This window comes from Scyliorhinus torazame, chromosome 12, assembly GCF_047496885.1.
Source record: "Scyliorhinus torazame isolate Kashiwa2021f chromosome 12, sScyTor2.1, whole genome shotgun sequence".
NCBI lineage: Eukaryota > Metazoa > Chordata > Chondrichthyes > Carcharhiniformes > Scyliorhinidae > Scyliorhinus > Scyliorhinus torazame.
Window position 1 is genome coordinate 49506225 of NC_092718.1, and position 20742 is coordinate 49526966.

At 48.3% G+C, this 20742-nt stretch overlaps 1 long non-coding RNA gene across 2 annotated transcripts in view; it reads right to left on the minus strand.

The window, feature by feature from the left end:
* Positions 1-20742, minus strand: part of LOC140387171 (uncharacterized) — a 142693-nt gene that overhangs the window by 37682 nt on the left and 84269 nt on the right. Inside the window, exon 2 of one of the 2 annotated variants that reach the window (XR_011933760.1) lies at positions 1800-1920. This is a non-coding gene — a long non-coding RNA (uncharacterized lncRNA). The remainder of the gene's footprint in view (positions 1-1799; positions 1921-20742) is intronic. The other variant, XR_011933761.1, reaches the window with a different exon arrangement.

Here is a 20742-nt window from a genome sequence, read left to right on the forward strand (position 1 = left end):
TTGCCAAAGGTCGATGGAGTTTTAGCTGGCTTGCTGCATCCCCTCAGTGGCAGGACTGGAAACTCCTGTCCCATGTATTTTTTGAATGCTTTGGATGTTTTCACAGTTCTGCGAGTATCTTAAGGCTCAGATTTGAACCAAAATAATAGTATATAAAACAATGCACACAGCAATATACTTGCAAGAGAAGAACAACGGCCAGGCAAGCCATGAGAAGAGGTGAATGTGAGGGTGTGAGGAAGGGTTTGGGTGGCATTCACCCTCTGAGCTTGGATTTGGTTCAATTTTTCTGATGAGGGGGACTGTATAGACAACAGTTCCTGTCTGCAAATACAGGCACGTAAATCATTCAATTATTCATACTTTCAATCACTGTTTTGCATGCTGCTCTGGAGTTAAGTAACACAGTAAGATGCAATTTATCAGTGTAAGTAAATAGCATAATGTTACAACATTCGTAATTTTGATTCTGTTCAGCAATAGTACAAGTACGGTAAGTGATGCACCACTGGCCTTGCCTGTGTGCTTTTTGTGTTTTGCCACCTACGCATCAAGTGGAAATGAGCGAGATGATGGATTCCTGACCAACACCACCACCCCAAGACTTGCTTGTGATTTAACTGCCTACCTACCTCAGCGTAATGAGAACGTGGATTGTCTAATAGGAATAGTCTAACTCATTTCAACCACAGAGGGAGGGGGCTGCTGGATTGCTTCAGTTTCTCCTGCCATTTGTTAGTGACTGGCTGTGATTTTACATCCACACGCCTGTTCTGGTCTGTGCCGAGGTTGACAGTGATCACGTCATACAATGCTTACCTTGGTGTCTTGTCAACACCAGCAAGAGTAATGCTGCCTTCTCATTCACCATGTCTTAAACCATTGGTGACATCTAATTGATCAATGTCAATCTGTACAGCAGGCGGCACCAAAGTGACAAACTGTGTGGTGGATGGTCATACCGGCTTGCTTTGAGGCAAGGGAATGGTTCAGCTACACTTATTCACAAAGAAACCTGCGGTTCAAGGTAGCTCCATGTAGTTAGATTTATGAAGCAATGCTGGGCGGACACTAAATGATTCTAAATCATTCAACAGAAGTTAGTCCTTTATCACATCCTTTTTTCCTCTTCCTCATGATCAGTAACTTACCCTCCTTAAACTTACTATTATCCAGGTCAAGCCAAGTTGGGGGCTAGCACTATTTGGAGTGACGGACGAGCCGGGAGTGCAGGAGGCGAAAGAGGCCGGTATCCTGGCCTTTGCGTCCCTGGTAGCCCGGCGGAGGATCTTGCTATTGTGGAAAGACGCAAAGCCCCCCAGTGTGGAAGCCTGGATAAATGACATGGCAGGGTTCATCAAGCTGGAGAGGATAAAGTTTGCCTTGAGAGGGTCTGTGCAGGGGTTCTTCAGGCGGTGGCAACCGTTCCTAGACTATCTCGTTAGATGGAGGTCGGTCAGCAGCAGCAGCAACCCAGGCAGGGGGGGGGGGGGGGAGTGGGGGGGGGGGGGAGGGGGGGGGGAGGGTAGGGGGGGGCTTCTCTTTCGGGGGGAGTATAAGAGTGGGCGGGGAAAGGGGTTTTTCCTAGGGGCACTTGAGAAAGGAAAAACATAAACATATGGGAAAGTCAATTTGTGCAGGAGGAACCCATTGTACAAGTTCTGTATTATGTTGGATTGATATGTTTATGTCTTGTTCTGTTACTTTTCTTTTCTTTTTTGTTAGGGGGCGGGGGTTTGAATGGTTGAAAATGTTTGTTGAAAAATTCTGAATAAACATATATATTTTTTTAAACTTACTATTATCCTCCAATGTATTTATTGCTGGCCTGTAAATTGGTTCCGTTAAATGGATGGCGGAGTATGCTGTGGTTCAGGTTGTAATTCTGAGGAACTCAGATGATCTTGAGGATCTTCCTGTCTTGTTGCAAAGAAAAAAGAAACACTTAGCCAGTGGAAAACAATGAGTTCAAATCCAACTTGTGTGGAATTACATTTTCCACCTGTTTACACATCCCACCCAATATCTAATCTCAGTGGATATCAAGGAATGGGAAATATGAGGAGTCACCAACAAGTTCCTAATGACAAGCCCCAATTTCTCAAATGGTAGCTTTTGAGCTACCACGGCAAGAGTGGTCCTTGTTGAGTAGAGTCATAGATCATAGATCATAGAATTTACAGTGCAGAAGGAGGCCAATCGGACCATCGAGTCTGTACCGGCTCTTGGAAAGAGCACCCCACCCAAGGTCAACACCTCCACCCTATCCCCATAACCCAGTAACCCCACCCAACAGTAAGGGCAATTTTGGACACAAAGGGCAATTTAGCATGGCCAATCCACCTAACCTCAGGATGGGCCAGGGTACCTGTGCCACCATCCTTAACCACTGCGGCCTCAATACAAACCCCTTATGCACTTGTGGAAAGACACAAACAATGCCACACATTACCAGAGAGTGGCTCCTCTACAGACTAAGTGGTGGACTATTCACCAAAAACTCAGCAAATTAGGAGACTATCACTTGGCTTTGGCGATGTACATTTGTTAAATAAATAATGAATGAACTCCATCCCTTTCTCTGTCTACATCTGAGACTAAATCAATCTTAATGCCATCTAGGTGTCGTATTTAGCTCCGGGATGAGCTCTCAACTTCATAATCATAGCATCACTCAGACTGTGTATTTTCGCCTCCATAACATTGCCCTTGTCTCAGCTCATCTGCTGTTAAAACCATCTTCCATGCTTCTGTTACCTTTATATTTGGCTATTCCTGGCAGGTCGCCCACATTCTACACTTGAGGTGATCCAAAACTCTGCTGTCTGTGTCTTAATTGGTCCGGTTCCCCTATCATCCCTGTCCTTGTTCATGTCCCTGTCCATTTTGAACTACCAGTCAATACTTTTAAAATCGGGACATACAATGATGATTATAATACACCCCGCAAATCTTGTGACCGTTGGCATTTTGAGCTAAGTCTCAAGCGATTACCTATTTAAATGTGAACATTTATAGCCATCCAGGGAATTCACACATCCGTCTGCTTAAGGATGGGGGCAACACAAAATGTTTACAGAATTCCAGCCCACCTGATGCTCTATTTCATCCTGGACAAAAGTGAAAATAGCTCAATGAGCAGGATTTTATGACCCTGTAGAGGCAGGGGTGGAATCGAAAAATGGGGTGAGCTGTTCAAAAGCCCAATGACTTCCATGGGACTTGAAAATCCCACTGGTAAGAGGGGCCTTAAAATTCTGTCCAATGCGTGTAAGACAGATGTAATGGAAAACCATTGTATAATGATAGTTTTCCTCAAACTAGCCTGGGTGAATCTTAATGTATCAAACAGCAACACAGGATGATTGGAATCAACATGCACATGAGCCTTTTGTTTTGAAAAAGAAAAAGGATTTTGAACATATGGAAGTCATATGATGAGGGAACCATTTGTGCAGCCTGTCTTTAAATCAGCAAGAAGCTGCTTGCAGACAGAGAGTTCCACCAAAAAAAATTGAACTAGCTGCAATTAATCAAAGCGGTCAAGGTAATAAATAGCAATACCTTGAAAGTGGGTGACTCTGACAGAGAGACGGACTCTCCAACCTGTCCTAACTTTGAGTTCACCTGAGATCCAATCTCCCAAAAATGCAACAACAGGAAAACATACATCCTGCTGAGATTCCTTCACTTTATAAGACCTTCACTTCAACTTAAGCATCAAATTCATCCAATAAACTGTAGACCTGCCACAAAAGAGACTGAGATACGATAAACTGTAACAGGATTTTATCTTAATCTAATCTTTGAGTGCGAACCTCTGTGTGAGACGAGTGAGTGAAACTTGCATCAAATTCACAATTAGTGTGTGAGAATAAATAACCTTTTACTTTTAAACTCACAAACAGCTTTCTGCTGGAATTCTTTAATTAGGATACTCACACTAAGGGCAAGAAAACACACATCTCTTACATACAAACATACTGATCACAGGCAGCAAAGGGAAACATGTAAATTCCATCTGTGACAGTTTGCTGATTTAAAATGGCTCCTGGTCAAGCAACGCCTTAATGTTAAAATTTTCATCCTTGATTTCAAAGTCCGCCATGACCTTGCCATTTCCTTTCTCTGTAATCGCCTCCAACCCTATAACCCTTTGAGATACCTGAGCTCTTCTAGTTCTGGTGTTTTGTGCAACCTTCTGAAGGACAACTAGGGATGGGCAATAAATGCTGGCCTAACCAACATCCCGTAAATAAATAAAATGTAAAAAAACTCCCAGTCATAATTGCTCCACGACTGGTGGCCGAGCCTTCAGTTGCCTCGGTCTCAACATCTGGAATTCCCTCCCTAAACTCCTCTACCTCTCTACTTGTTTTCCTCCTTCAAGACATTCTTAACACCTTACGGTCATCTGACTTAATACGTCTTTTTGTGGCTTGGTGTCAAACTTTGTTTTATAATACCCCATGGGAAGTGGGTTGGGACATTTCATTACATTAAATATGTTACATAACTACAAATGTAAACATAAATATAAGTTGTGGTTGTTGTTTCAAACTTTTGCAGGCCAAATACATTAGTTACTGAATGATGAAGCAGGTTTGTAGGAGTCGGTGTGGTGTTGTATGCTGAACTCTTGACTAATGCTGATCAAACAAACTCAAAATGAGACAAAGAATAAGTTCCACTGATCCCTGAGTAAACCAAACAAGGGTAGCTATTTTCACTTTTGTTTGACACAATCTATTACTGAAATTATTCTGTATCGCATGCAAGTGTCTAACAAATTTGTATGAATTTACTTTGTCATCTTAGCTGAGGCGTTAACCTGCTTATTTCATTGCCTGATGGGTACGATAGCTCTCAGTGTCCTGAACATTGAGAAACTTTAATGCACTGTAGATACATCCTCCACAAGTGTAGGTACAATTCAATAATCTGGCTTCTGTTGGCTATGTCTGGGGGGACTAAGTTCGCTTCTGAAACAATCTTTAAAATACATTGAAAGCACATCAACAAAATAGTCTAGGTGCTTACCGGCTGTTAAGAGGAACACGTGAGTAAACAAAGTCTCCATTACAGCTGATTGGAGGGTCAAAGGTGAAACTTGCCCTTATCGAAATACAATGGTAGCGTTAACCTACTGTCCCTATTTTGTTTGTCTGTTGACTTTGCTTTCCCCTTTAGACATGTGAAGGAGATATGGAAACAGTTGAATGCTGCATTGACTTTTAACACCATCTGCGTTCAAACGCAGGCCCAATTTCCGTGCATACAGAAGACTCCATGTGTTGCCGTTGGTACAAGTTTTGAAAATTGCAACTAATATTTGTATTACTTGAGGGATTAAAAATCCTATAAACGGTGAAAGCAGTGATTCACCAAAGGTTTAAAACAATTGAACTGAGGCACCGATTAGTACAAAAATACAATCTTTGGCCGGCATTTGTATCAGTTGTAAAGAAACAAAACTATAAGGCCTTACGTTGAATGGTTATGAGAGAGACAAAAACAGAAGCAGAGGAAATGACTGCAAGCTTTTGTTATTTAACCCTTTGTGTGCTGACAGGCAGAGTGAATTCTGATTTCCTAGGTCCTGACATTTTAAAGCCGTTTTCAGCATAATGTGATGCTGCAATAATCCCTAATATTATAGTTTTACATATTCAGAGTATATTATTAATATTATTCAAACAATAACGACATAATCAAAGTTAAGGTCATCAAAACACTAATGCTGAAATAAATGCTTACATTTTTAACGAAAGCAAGGGGCGCGACCTAATCAAACAAAAGGGGTTGGATTCTCTGCTGTCGGGATTCTCCGTTGTGCTGGCAGCCCAGGGGTTTCCCGACTACGCGGGTTTGCTCACAATAGGAAACCACATTGGCCGGCTCGCGAGATGGAGAATCCCACCCAAGGGGTCCGTCGGGAATCACCCCACTATCTGACGGCACTCTGTTGCTGTTTCGGGCCTTGGCCCTCCTCTCGAGGCTGCACTTAGCATCATTTCCTGCACTGAAGCGTTCTGGCGAATGGAGCTCCTCAGTGCAGAAAGAGATCAGGGCGCCGTTTATAAATGGACATCCCCAACATCCCAACTCACATATAAGGGGGACCTCGGGCCCCCCCGCACCTCACCTCACACGAGCAGTGTACCCCCAGGCCTTATCCCTGGCATGGACAAAATACCAGCCAGGCACCTTGGCACTTCTGCCAGCCTGGCAGTGCCATCTGGATACCTTGACAGTGCCAGGCTGGCACCTGGGTGGCATTGCCAGGATGCCAGAGTACCAAGGTGCCCCTGTGGCAACAGCAGTGCTGGGGTGCTACCCTACCTGGAGGCCGACGACTCGGGGGCCTCCAGTTGCCGGGGAGACCCCCAAAGTGCCATTCTGCCTCATCCCCATTTGTGGTGGGGGTCAGTGATAATCGTTGCCCGACTGGGATCAGCATAAGATGTGTGGCTGTTTGACCCGGCATCAGCATGGCTAAGTGGTTTTTTAAACAATGGCCGGGACCCAGATTGCGACATCTCATGACATCTGGTTAGGTCTCATGAGGCCTAACGGCCAGCGGGGATCCTGGAAAAGGATACCAGTATACCCTTGGAAATGATCAGTTTTTAGGCAACCTGCAGTTTAAGGCTGAAAGGCCCCGACACGCACTTTAGGCCAACTAACAACAGATGTCAGGTCCAGACAGAAAACCACAAGCTCAGATTTTGTGTATTAAAAAATTTTGTTCACAGTTTGAGGGCAGTTAAGAGTCAACCCCATTGCTGTGGGTCTGGAGTCACGTGTAGACCGGACAAGGTAAGGAGAACAGATTTTCTTCTCTCAAGGACATTAGTGAGCCAGACGGGTTTTTACGATAATGGTCATGGTCACCTTGAGACTTTTAACTCCAGATTTTTATTGAATTCAAATTCACCATCTGCCATGGCGGGTTTCAAATCTGGGTCACCAGAGCCTGACTCTGAATCTCTGGATTACTAGTCCAGCAGCAACACCACTATGCCACTGCCTCCCCAAAGAAACCAAGGCTGCAGTCTGTGCGTAAAGAAAAAAAAATACAAAACCTTCTCTCACACTTCTGAAATTACTTTGAACTTTCAGCTTCTCTTTGAATGATTTTATGACAATCAATCTGCCAGTTTAGTAGCTAATGGATATCTTACATCCAAGAACATTACCAGCATTAACCACGAGTGACATTGATGTGGCTGAGCATTCAGGCTTGTTTTAAATCAGTCAGCGATATATGCACAGGAATGGCATGGAACTGGAATTGCAAGTAAAGCCAGAGCAACAGAGCTACAGCTAAGAACGCAGAATCTCAGATGTGCCGTAGTCTTCTATGTGCTTCCTCAACGTGGCAAGAGTGAAAAGTAAGTGAGATTTTTTTTTTTAATTCATGGGACGTGTCCGCCGCTGGCTAGGCCAGCATTTATTGCCCATCCCTGAGGGTAGTTAAGAGTCAACCTCATTGCTGTGGATATGGAGTCACATATAGGCCAGACCAGGTAAGGATGGCAGATTTCCTTCCCTAAAGGACATTAGTGAACCAGATGGGTTTTTATGAAAATTGACAATGGTTTCATGGTCACCTTTGGACATCTGCCATAGCGGGATTCAAGCCCGGGTCCCCAGAGCATGACTCTGGGTCTCTGGATAACTAGTTCAGCGACAATATCATTTAAATAATACTTTCACTCTGATTCTCCTTCCAATGCAGATAACTTCATATTTATCCACATTATACCTCATCTGCCATGTACTTTCTCAGTCACTCAACATGTCTAAATCACCACAAAGCCACTTAACATCCACCATTCATATTCCCACCACATTTTGCGTCATCAGCACAGTTGGAAATATTGGGCGTGATTCACCCAACGAATGAGTCCCTTTCAGGACCCCCCAACCCCCCAACATTTATGAGGCTCCTTCATTTTTTAAAATATAAATTTAGAATACCCAATTCATTTTTTTCCAATTAAGAGGCAATTTAGCGTGGCCAATCTACCTACCCTGCACATCTCTGGGTTGTGGGGGCGAAACCCACGCAAACATGGGGAGAATGTGCAAACTCCACACGGTCAGTGACCCAGAACCTGGATCGAACCTGGGACCTCGGTGCCGTGAGGCAACAGTGCTAACCAGTGCGCCATCATGCTGCCCCCTGAGGCTCCTTCATATCTCACTTCACCACCCCACCCTTTTGGGCAAATTCGGCAGGATGCTTCGCGTGGTTTTTTTGGTGAGATCCAGACTGGTATTCACCCACACTTAGTAATAATTTTTTGGGGCTTTAGGGAGTTTCTCTGTGGTTTTGCCCACATTTAGAAATTTTATCAGCAGTGGGGAGCTGAACTCACCAGCAAAACCAGCTCCTCAGAGATCAGGGCGCCATTTTGAACTAGTGCCCCAATCCCAAGGTGAGCTTGAGGGTCCCTACAATCCCACCCACAGACAATGCCACCCCGACAGACATGGGCATTGCCCTCTTCACCCCATGTGAGTATACCCCGCTATGGAGTTGCTGAGGATACCCCTCCCAGTTCCCCCCCTTTCAGCCCTCCCCATTTCAGGCCTCCCCCATTTCAGAACCCCCTCCTTCACCCTTCCAATCTTTATGAAGCCCCTTCATACCTCCCTTCACCCACCCACATTTCATAATCCACCTTCACCCCCTCCTTTTATGTGCATGCCCCCCCTCAGGCCCAGACCCTTGGCAATGCCAACCTGGTATCCTGGTTCTGCCAGCCTGGCACATGGGCAATGCCCCAGAACCCTAGCAGTGGCAGGTGCTGAGGGAGTGCCAGGGTACTGTCTTGCCCTGTCCGTGACACTGGGGCTCCAATGTCCTCGGAGACTACCGGAGTGGCCGTCACACTTGATCGCCATTTGCGGACACCAGTACTAATCGTCGCCTGGTTGAAGCTTCGCTATTGCAGCCGATGACACCAGGAACTTGGGCCGAAATTCTCCCCCAACGGCGCGATGTCCGCAAACGGCGCCAATCGGACGGGCATCGCGCCGGCCCAAAAGTGCGGAATGCTCCGCATCTTTGGGGGCCGAGCCCCAACATTGAGGGGCTAGGCCGACGCCGGAGGGATTTCCGCCCCGCCAGCTGGCGGAAATAGCGTTTGTTGCCCCGCCAGCTGGCGGAAATGGCCTTTGTTGCCCTGCCAGCTGGCGCAGAAATGCGGCGCATGCGCGGGAGCGTCAGCGGCTGCCGACAGTTTCCCGTGCATGCGCAGTGGGGAGAGTCACAACCTCCTCCGCCATGGTGGAGACCGTGGTGGAGGCGGAAGGGAAAGAGTGCCCCCACGGCACAGGCCCGCCCGCGGATCGGTGGGCCCTGATCGTGGGCCAGGCCACCGTGGGGGCACCCCCCGGGGTCAGATCGCCCCGCGCCCCCCACAGGACCCCGGAGCGCGCCTATGCCGCCTGGTCCCGCCGGTAAATACCAGCTTTGATTTACGCCGGCGGGACAGGCAATTTCTGGGCGGGACTTCGGCCCATCCGGGCCGGAGAATTGAGCGGAGGGTCCCGCCAACCGGCGCGGCCCGATTCCCGCCCTCGCCCAATCTCCGGTACCGGAGACTTCGGCGGGGGCGGGGGCGGGATTCACGGCGGCCAACGGCCATTCACCGACCCGGCGGGGGGTCGGAGAATGACGCCCCGGGAGACTGCGGCCTCAAATAGGCAATCCACATTTAAATGAGCCGAATGGATAGTTTAAATATGATTATTTGGATCACACCCAGTGAAGCCATGATCCAGGTCATGCCAGGTGCCACGGCCCAGTGACGGCACATGGTTTTGCACCCGGCCCGAAATTCTTTTTTTTTTTTAAACGCATTTTATTGGAACTTGTATCAAAGTAGGTTACAGCAAATAAACACCCGGGAAACATTCTTCCCAACAATTAACTATACAGTTCGTACAGATTTTTCTCCTTTTTCACACCCTCCTCCCCATCCCCCCCTCTCTCCCCCCCCCCCCCCCCCTGCGATGAACAGCTCGTCAAACACGGTCACAGACATCCCCCACCTTTTCTCAAACTCCCCTGCTGAGCCCCTTAACTCATACTTTATCTTCTCTAACCGCAGGAACTCATACAGGTCACCCAACCATGCCGCTACCCCCGGTGGCGATGCCGGCCGCCACAAATTTGTCACCGTGCAGTCAGAGAGGCGAAGGCCAAGACATCGGCCTTCCTCCTCTCCATGAGCTCCGGCTTCTCTGAAACCCCAAATATTGCCACCAAAGAGTCCGGGTCCACTCCCTCCTCCACTATCCTGGCTAAGACCGCGAACACACCCGCCCAGAATCTTCCCAATTTTTCACAACCCCAAAACATGTACGCATGATTCGCTGGCCCCCACCCACACCTCTCACACTCATCTGCAATCCCCTGAAAGAACCCACTCATTCTCGCCCGAGTCATATGCACCCTCTGCACCACCTTAAACTGTATCAGGCTCATCCTTGAACAAGAGGAGGTCCCGTTTACCCTTCGCAGTGCCTCACTCCATACTCCCCAATTGATCTCCATTCCCAACTCCGCTTCCCATTTCTCCTTGATCTTCACCACCCGCCCACCTCCCTGCTCCCCCAGCCAATTATCTATATCCCCAATTCTTCCCTCTCCTTGAAAATGAAAGTCGCTTATTGTCACAAGTAGGCTTCAAATGAAGTTACTGTGAAAAGCCCCTAGTCGCTACATTCCGGCGCTTGTTCGGGGAGGCTGGTACGGGAATTGAACCGTGCTGCTGGCCCTTCCACATCCGGAAGCAGCAATCACTCCAGCAGGGTGTATCCCGGCAATCTAGGGAACCCCTTCCAGACCTTTTGTGCAAAGTCCCTAACCTGTATATACCTGAACTCACTACCCCTCGGCAGCTCTACCCTCTCCCTTAGCTCCTCCAGACTGGTGAACCCTTCCTCCAAATACAAATCCCTCACCTTGACCAGCCCCACTTCCCTCCACCTCCTGTCTACACTATCCATCCCCCCTGGCTCAAACCCATGATTCTCACACAGCGGCGTTAGCACCGATATCCCTTCCACCCTAAAATGCCTCCTCAGCTGATTCCATATCTTCACCGTGGACTGCACCACTGGGCTCCCTGAATGCTGCTGTCACAAGAGTCCTCAAACTAGACCCCTTAAAAGATTCCTCCTCCATCCCAACCCATTGTACCCCTTCTGCTACCCACCACCACCGCACCTTGTCCACATTCGCCGCCCAATAATAATAAAGCAAGTTTGGCAATGCCAACCCCCCTGCTGCCTCTGCCTCTGTAGCAGTGTCCTCCCAACCCTTGGCACCTTCCCCCCCCTCCATACAAAGTAAGAGATGATTGTGTCCACTTTCCGAAAAAAGGCCTTCGGTATAAAAATCGGGAGAGCCTGTAAGATAAACAAGAACCCCGGCAGAATATTCATTTTCACCACTTGGACCCTCCCCGCCAATGTTAAGTGCAGTATATCCCACCTCTTAAGATCCTCCCTGGCCTCCTCCACCAGCTTCGTTAAGTTCCACTTATGGGGCCCCGTCCATTCCCTCGCTACCTGAATCCTCAAGTACCTAAACCTATCCCTCGCTACCGTAAGTGGCATCCCCCTCAATTAGCCCGCTGTGCCAGCTCATTCACCGGGAATACCTTGCTTTTCCCTACATTCAGCTTGTATCACAAGAACCCTCCAAACCTCCCCTACAGGCCCATAATCCTTCCCATACTCTTCAATGGATCCGAAACATACAGCAAGAGGTCTTCGGCATAGAGCAACACCCGATGCTCCCTCTGTTCCCTCATTATCTCCTGCCACTCTGCCGACCCCCTGAGAGCCATCGCCAGTGGCTCTATTGCAGCACAAACAGCAGCGGCGACAGCAGGAACCCCTGCCTCATACCCCTGTGTAAGTCAAAGCTTCATGAGCTCATATCATTCGTCCTCACCCTTGCTCTTGGAGCCACATACAGCAACCGCACCCATGCCACAAATCTCGGCCCAAACCTTCCCAAAACTTCGAACAAGTACCGCCACTCCACCCAATCAAATGCTTTCCCCGCGTCCATGGGCACCACCACCTCCGGTACCAGAGCTCTCGACGGATTCATCACCACATTCAACAGCCGTCTTATTTTACTCGCGAGCTGCCTGCCCTTCACGAAGCCTGTTTGATCTTCTGCAACCACCCCGGGACACAATCCTCCATCCTCCCCACCAACAACTTAGCCAATGCTTTCACATCCATGTTCAATAGTGATGTGGGTCTATACGACCTACATTCCACTGGATCCTTCCCTTTTTTAGGGATTAGTGTGATTACTGCCGGCTTCATCGTCTCCGGCAACTCCCCCTTCTCCAGTGCTTCATTAAACGCCCCCAACAGATGTGGTGCCAGGTCCGCCGCAGATTCCTTATAAAATTCTGCCGGGTACCCATCCGGCCCAGGGGCCTTCCCCAACTTCATACCCCTGATACTATCCAGCACGTCCCTCTGCCCCAGTGGCTCCTCCAATGCCTGCCTCTTTGCTTCCTCCACCTGGGGAAATTCCAGCTCGTCCAGAAACCGCCCCATGTCCCCCTCTTCTCCTCCTGAGTCTGCCTCGTAAAGTCCCTGGTAATACTCTCTAAATGCCTCATTTATCTTCCCAGGCTCTGATACCACATCCCCAGCCCCAGTCCGGATCTTCAATATCTCCCTGGATGCAGCCTGCTGTAGCCATCTAAGATGGCCACCTGCAAAGTACCATGGGAATTATGGCCAACCCAGGACTCAGACAGATACAGAGCTCATGTGTATCTGAAAAACAGGTAGTTAGACCTGATTGAAACCCCTGCTCATTTGCATTCTTAATGGCCTGTTTCCCAGGGCAATAGGACTCCAAATCAAGAAACCGATACAGCCACAGACTGATCGGCGCCACTCCCTTTACTCAGCGAGCCCAACTGCCAAGGTCAATGACCGCTAAGGACCCACCCAGCTACCAAGTCACCCGCCCCTTTATTGGCCGAAATCGAAGACAGTGATCAGAGCCCTGTCGAACTATTGGGTCCAAAGTTATCTACTCGTAGTAGATAATGTGTTTGCATGTCGAAGTAACCCTTGTGTATGTAAATAAACCATCTTTTGAACTAACTAACTGGTTGTGTGGTCATTTGATCGATTTGGTCATTTGATCGACCCTTCTGCACTGTAAATTCTATGATAATCTATGATAAGGGAAGGCTTGTGGTTCACCAAGATAAATAGAAATACCCACAGTATTGGCGACACTGTTGGGATATAACATCATATCATAAAGAGCAACATTATTGGTGACTCTGGTGGGATTGGCAATATTATTGGCGACATCTGACGGGACTCGAATTAGAAGTGACTTTGTCACTCCGAGAGAACCCACAAACTTTGAAATCCAACTGCGTGAAAGAGAAAGAACCACAAGTGCAAGCACATATCGATCAAATCACCAAATTTCGGAAGTGTGTACTAACCTGCATGCATAGTAACAGGGATATAAGGTAAACCCGTTAGATTGTGTCAAAATTATCAAGGGAATTGTGAACCGGGAAATAGCTTAGGCCATACCCGCAGTTCAAATTGCTGCCTTTTCCCCCTGTCCCAAATTAACGATAGGAAACAGAGATTAACAGTAGGAAAAGAAATATTAGAGGCAATGGCCACAAAAGTGATGGAACGTTTAATGAACCCACAGAAACCCGAGGTCGCAGCGATCAACAGAGCAGAGCAGTGCCCCATATGGGAAGAAGAGTTGAGGAAGTATTTAAAGGGGAAAGGATGGCCCCTTTGGTCCGATTTTTGTTCAAATGAAGAGTCAGGTCCAGGAAGCATCGGACAAACTTGGTGGGACAACCTAACCGAGGTGCATAAGAAAAATGCAGCAAAAGTGTGAAAGGCGATGGCACAGTTTGGCACAGTTGCGAGGCACAGAGGAGGTCGTGAGGACGCTCCGCAGGCAGCTAGTTGAGAAAGAAGAGAAGAATGAGGGAAACAATAGTGAAAGCGAAAAGATTATTGAGCAACTCCTGGATCAGTTGGCAGCTAAAGATAAAGAGATGGCTGATGTCAAACGGGCACACCAATCTTGTTTAGTGCACCTTAGCAGCTTTCAGACCCAGTATGATAAAGCCTACCAAGATACACAGCACGCAGTCTTGGTACGAGGAGAGACAGAACAGCAGATAGCACAGTTAACAAGACAATGCGCGGATATAAAGGCAGCATTACGAGCACTCCATAGCTCCACTACAGAACAAAGACAGAGCACAGTAGACCACGCAAAATATAGACAACAAATAGAGAAGTTGCAGTCACTGCTTTGAGTGCAAAATGGATTTAGGTATACCTTTGGACAAAATTTAGATGAGGAAGGTGCCCCCAATTGGCAAGAACTAAATGAAACTGCCCAGAGATATGTGGAGGACACAGAAAATCACAATAGACTCCCCCATGCCCCGAAAAGGAAAGCACCCGCACCACCGACTGCACAGGCAGCACACACCCCCATTCAAACCCACCGCAGACCCATATAATTTCTTTGAGAGAGTACGTCAGCAAAAGGTTATGTACGGTCTAGACGAAAGGGAGGAAGTTAAACTTATAGTAATGAGCCTTGACCAGTCCGTCAGCTCAGCTTTGCCAGAACCCCAGAATGTAGGAGAAGGAACCCGACAGGAGATGAAAACAGCCATTTTAGATGCGATCGGTTACATCAAGGGAGACCCAGTAGAAGTTTAAACCACTGTAGGCAAAAGAAGGGAGAGCATCGGACCACATTTGCAGGTCGCCTTTGGATCCATTTTAAGGCAGTATTTGGGGATTTGAACCACGCACACTTAAATGAGGACAACACCACTAAATGGTCCCGCACTTTAGTCTCCCACGCAACAGAAGCAGGTCAAAAGGCTTATGTGAATTACGACCCCGCAGACCACACACACAATGAAGTGTGGGTATTAAAGAGACTCTCCAAAGCTTGGGAACAATCCCTACAAAGGAAGGCAGATCAGGAATAGATAGAAGCAAATATGCACCCAGTCAGGACTAACCAGGACCCAGCATGGATAAATGAGGGTAGACATGAAGGACAGCAATCCAGAGCACAGGCACCATGAGGTTGCTATAATTGTGGACACATGGGACATTACGTGCACAACTGTTAACAAAACCCCCCGAACCAGCAACGCCACCAACAACCAGGCCCCCCACCTGGGAACAATTTTAGGCCCATACATAGTGTTAGCGCCCGTTCAGATAATTCAACAATCAGCACCACAGATTGACTGGGTGGGATTCTCCACTCCCACGCCGAAGTGGCCGCACCGTCGTGAACGCCGTTGAGGTTCACGACGGCGCGGAACGGCCCCGGTCCCGACCGATTCAGGCCCTGACAATGGGCCAGTATCGGGGCCGCGTCATCTACATGCGCCAGGCCTTGTCGCCCGCGTAAAAGCGGCGCCGCATAGATGACGCGGCCGGCGCAGCATAACGGGCATCATCCGCGCATGCGCGGTTGCCGTCCTCTCTAAGTCCGCCCCACAAGAAGATGGGGGACAGATCTTGCGGGGCCGCGGAAGGAAGGAGGTCCTCCTTCAGGGAGGACGGCCCGACGATCGGTGGGCACCGATCGCGGGCCACCCCACATTCCAGGTGAAGCCCGGTGCAGGATCCCCCCTCGCCCCCCCCCACAGGCCGCCCCCCCCAGCGTTCACGCACCGCCCACGACTGCAGCAACCAGGTGTGGACGGCGCCAGGGGGAACCCGCTGTTTTGGCCTGGCCGCTCGGCCCATCCGGGCCTCAGAATAGCGGGGGTGCCGGAGAATCGCCATTTTGGGTGTCTCCGGCAATTCTCCGGCCTGCGGCCCACGAAACTCGACCGGACCGTTCCCGCCACTTGGGAGAATCGCGGGAGGGCGTCGGACCGGCGTCCCCGGAAATTTTGGCAGCCCAGGCGATTCTCCCAACCGGCGTGGGAGTGGAGAATGGCGCCCACGGTGTTCGGACTCCCCAACGTGGGTCTGTGACACACACTGGAACAAATCAGGCAGACCAGTAGTCACAGGCACAGTCCGGGGATATCCAGTAGAATTTCTTTGGGACACAGGAGGGTCCCGCACCACTTTAAACTCCTCCACAATGTTCCAGCGTGACAAATGACCCACCACAGACACCATAACCCTTAGTGGATTTACCGGGATACATCACAGTCCCCGTAGATATTCAGATAGGAACCATAAGCACCAGGCACCCTGTTGTTTTCTTCGACTTGCCCCAAATAGCTGAGCACATTCTAGGAATCGATTTTATGAGCTCCCACAACATTTTTTTTGATCCCGTGAATAGATGTGTATGGAAATTGGCCAAAACAGCGAGAGCCCCCGCTACGCTCACAGTAGGGGACTATGAACATAGGATTTGCTCAGTAGGAGACTATTGGTTTGATCCGCAAACAATTAGTACAGACCAGACAATTAGAGAGGTCCTCAGAAAACATAAAGCTTCCTTCGCCCAACACAAACACGATTGTGGGAAGATCCCAGGAATGGTCACAATTTCAGGTCCCGATCCTAAGCCACAGAAGCAATACGGTTTCCCACAGCAAGCCGAGGGTAAGATTTCAAAAGTCATCAATAGCTTATTAGATCAAGGAGTAATTCGGCCGATAGCCTCAATAAATAATGCCCCAAATAATTGGCCCGTGAAAAAAACCAATGGTTCTTGGCGACTGATAATCGACTACCGAGAACTTAACAAGGTCACCTCTTTAGCAGCCCCAACCGTTGCCATGAGTCCCGAGACCATGCTCAAGCAGGGAGTACAAGCAAAGTACTTCACAGTTCTGGACATCAGCAATGGCTTTTGGTCCATCCCGCTGGACAAGACCTGTCAATATAAGTTCGCGTTCACATTTCAAGGGCAGCAGTATATGTGGACATGCCTCCCGCAAGGATTCCACAACTCCCCCTCCATTTCCCACCAACAATTGGCCAATGGACTTTCCAAATTTTCCCGCCCCGAATGCCTACAGTATGTGGTCGACTTACGCCTACAGACAGACACAAAGGAAGAGTGTGTAAAGCTTCTTTTGGAATTACTATGTCTTTTGCAATCCATTTGGATGCAAGGTCAACCCAAAAAAAGCCCAGATCTTAAAAGAAAAGGTCCTTTATTCAGGCACCATTATCACCCACGGGAAGAGTGAGATCAAACAGAAGCGAATTGAGTCAATAGTTAAATTGCCCCTGCCCCACAATATCACTGCACTCCGGTCATTCTTAGGATTAGTTGGATATTGTAGGAACCATATGGATGGTTTTGCCACAAAAGCAGCCCCATTCTCAGAGCTCCTTAAAAAGAATGCCCCATGGGAATGGCTTCCTCAGCACACAGATGCCATTGATGATTTAAAACGCGTCCTAGGCACAGCCCCCGCTTTGCAAGTTCCAGACCCACACTCTCCCTATGCCATAGAAGTAGCAATCACCGACCGAACCCTATCAGCAGTACTCCTACAGGAAAGACATGACCGCTTAGGACCCGTAGCCTATGCCTCACGAAGTTTGGATCCCGTAGAGCAAGGATTTATAGCCTGTGAACAGCACTTGCTTGCAGTCTTTTGGGCAGTACAGTATTTTGCATACATCACAGGCCTTAACCCAGTAATCATTTTAACCGAGCACACCCCAACGCAGCTACTGTTAGATGGTAGGTTAAAGGACGGTTCAGTCAGCCAGATCAGAGCAGCTCGCTGGACACTGTTATAACAAGGAAGGGACATTACAGTCAAACATACAAAGACCCACACATTTCTAGCAGATAACCTTCAGTATGGAGGGACACCACATGAGTGCCAGATCATAGCATCCCAATACCACACAGGACCCTTTATTCCGAAGTCACTGGACACACGAGCAGGCAGTAAAATGCAGAATCCACACACCATAGACAAGGCCTTAAAGATTTATGTAGACGGTTCCTCCACGATAGAAAATGGAAAGAGAATAACTGGTTGTGGAATTTATGTAGAAGACCCACAGGGACGTGCATTAGAAGAAATATTTTTAAAATTGCCCGGTCACCTAGGATCGCAAGCAGCAAAACTAGTAGCCATAGCATATGTAGTGCAGCATCCGATTCCTTTCCAAACCCCGCAGACATATATTCGGACAGTTTATATGTGTGCAATAGCTTGACAGAATTCCTGCCCCTGTGGTAATCTCGAGGATTCGTATCCGCTGATGGTAAACCCCTACCCTCAGCTCCATTGTTGAAACACATTCTTAGGACAGCTAAAGACCGCACGTACTGTATTATTAAAGTGAGAAGCCATCATCGTTCCTCCCCACCCGTTAATGCAAAGGCCTTAGCTAAGTCAGGATCGCGCCACGGTCACTTTTGGCAACCACCCGAAAGTGAACCGATACACGCAGTCCAGGTTTCTCAGACCAATATCGAGGATCCATCCCAGGCCCAAAAGGCAGACAACACTCTCAAACAAGTTTTAGACGGTAACTTCCCAGCCCCCTATGACAAATGCAAGGACTCACGGTATAGTTTTGAAAAATGAAATTTATGTGGTCCCCACCCAGGACAGAAACCAGATAATTTACCAGTTTCATGACGGACACGGACATCAGAGGATAGACAATACCATTGCCCATTTAAGACCTCTGTGCTGGTGGCCCGATTTAAAATCCGATGTAACACATTATGTTGACAATTGTTTCATCTGTGCACAGAACAATCCTGAAAGGTCCTCCAAGAAGGGACAATTGAGACACACCCGACCTGTTAATGGCCCTTGGACAAATTTGCAACTCGACCATATTGGCCCCCTCCTCCCTTGCAGAAATGGTTTCAAATATGTATTAGTGGTCATCGACACCTTTACAAAATGGGTAGAAGCATTTCCCTCATGGGCAAACACGGCAAAGGCCACAGCTAAGATTTTGACCCAACAGATATTTACACGCTGGGGACTCCCCCGCAGCATTGAGTCAGACCAAGGTTCCCATTTCACAGGCAGAGTCATGCAAAATGTCCAAACAATTTTTGGAATCAAACAAAAATTTCACATCGCGTATCACCCCCAATCCAGCAGCATTGTTGAGAGAATGAATCGCACTTTAAAAGCGACCATTATAAAGATGGTGCAACAGAATAATACCACATGGGACACAGTTCTCCCATTTGCCCGTATGTTTATTCTGAACACCGTTTCCAGTTCCACAGGTTTCACCCCCCACACTCTCATGACCGGACAGCCCATGAAAGGAATTGAATATTTATTAGGTTTCGATTTGGCAAGCCGCACAGTCACCACCCTCACTCATGAAAAAGCGGTCCAACAAGTCACAGTCAATATTAAAGCAGCACAGCTCGCTGCAGCTGTCCGACTAGGCGCTAGAAGGAAGCAGAGTAAAGCCTGCTTTGACAAAACCGTCCATCCCGTAGAGTACACAGTCGGTCAGCAAGTAATGGTTTCCTTTTACAATCCCAGTTCTTTCCTCTGCTCCAAATTTGCAGGACCCTACTCCATTTCGGACAAAGTAAGCCCCTCTGTGTACAAGATAATGTATCCCAATGGTAAAACTGGTTGGTTCCACATCAACCAGCTCAAAGTCTATGGAACCCAATGTAGCGATTCCCACCACATCTCCCTACCAATAGCAGACGATTCCGCCCGCCCATCGACAACCTAGTCCAACCCTCCCCCAGCCCTGATAGCACGTCCACGCCCACAGACCCGATCTTGCCTCTGCTCATAGGTACGACCTTCCACCTTGAGCTTGACTCCGAAGACAGTGCCAGCCTCCCCGAATTGACCACGATCACTGACCACTGGTACAACCTCCTCGGCCCCAGTCACTCCTGCCCCCGGTACCACGACCAAGACATGTTTGACCTCCTATACCCCCTTCCACAGCCACAGCCAGAGCCACCGCCACCACCCGACAACAGTAACTTGCCCTTCACTGCCACCGCCCCTACGCCCCATGACAAACAAACTCGTTTTTGGCACCGCGACAACTCTTGTAGACTGGTTAGACATGACGATTCGGATTCCACAATGGCCCAAGCGGCCACGGCACAAAAACGGCAGACACAAGTCTGGCAACCGGGAGATGGTGATGATTCAGATTCTGACTCTGGTTATGGTAATCCTTTTACAACTTTTTGATACAGAACCCTGAGGTATCTAGATGATGAGAAAAAGACGCCGCATAAGAATTACGGTGTCCTACTTTCTGATGGAACCTGCCCGCCTTTTTATTTTCCTTCTTTCTTTCTTCTTGGTTTTAATTAATGTCGGCCTGACACCCAATTTCTTGATACAGTCATAGTTACTCTTCCGACGCCATTTACTGACCAATGGCCATGAAAGGAACAATTGTTGGATCTCACATGTGTTAAAAATTCTTTCCGCTCGTTTAGGTCACCCAAGTAGGGAATAACGGCACTAATCCCCGCCCTACCCGGGGATTCCACTCATACTTGCCCTGCCACGGCCCACAAGCACCTCATGTTCCCGTCACTTCGAGTACTCTGGAATGGTTCTTACACTTTTCACTGTCTTTGGCAGGTCTTAGTTTTCCCTTCTCTGCTCTTTTATTGTGGTTTAAAGAATGCCCTTTGCCACAGTCTGTACACTCAACCCTTTATCTTCCTCGACCCTCTGGTCGTTCCCCACCTGC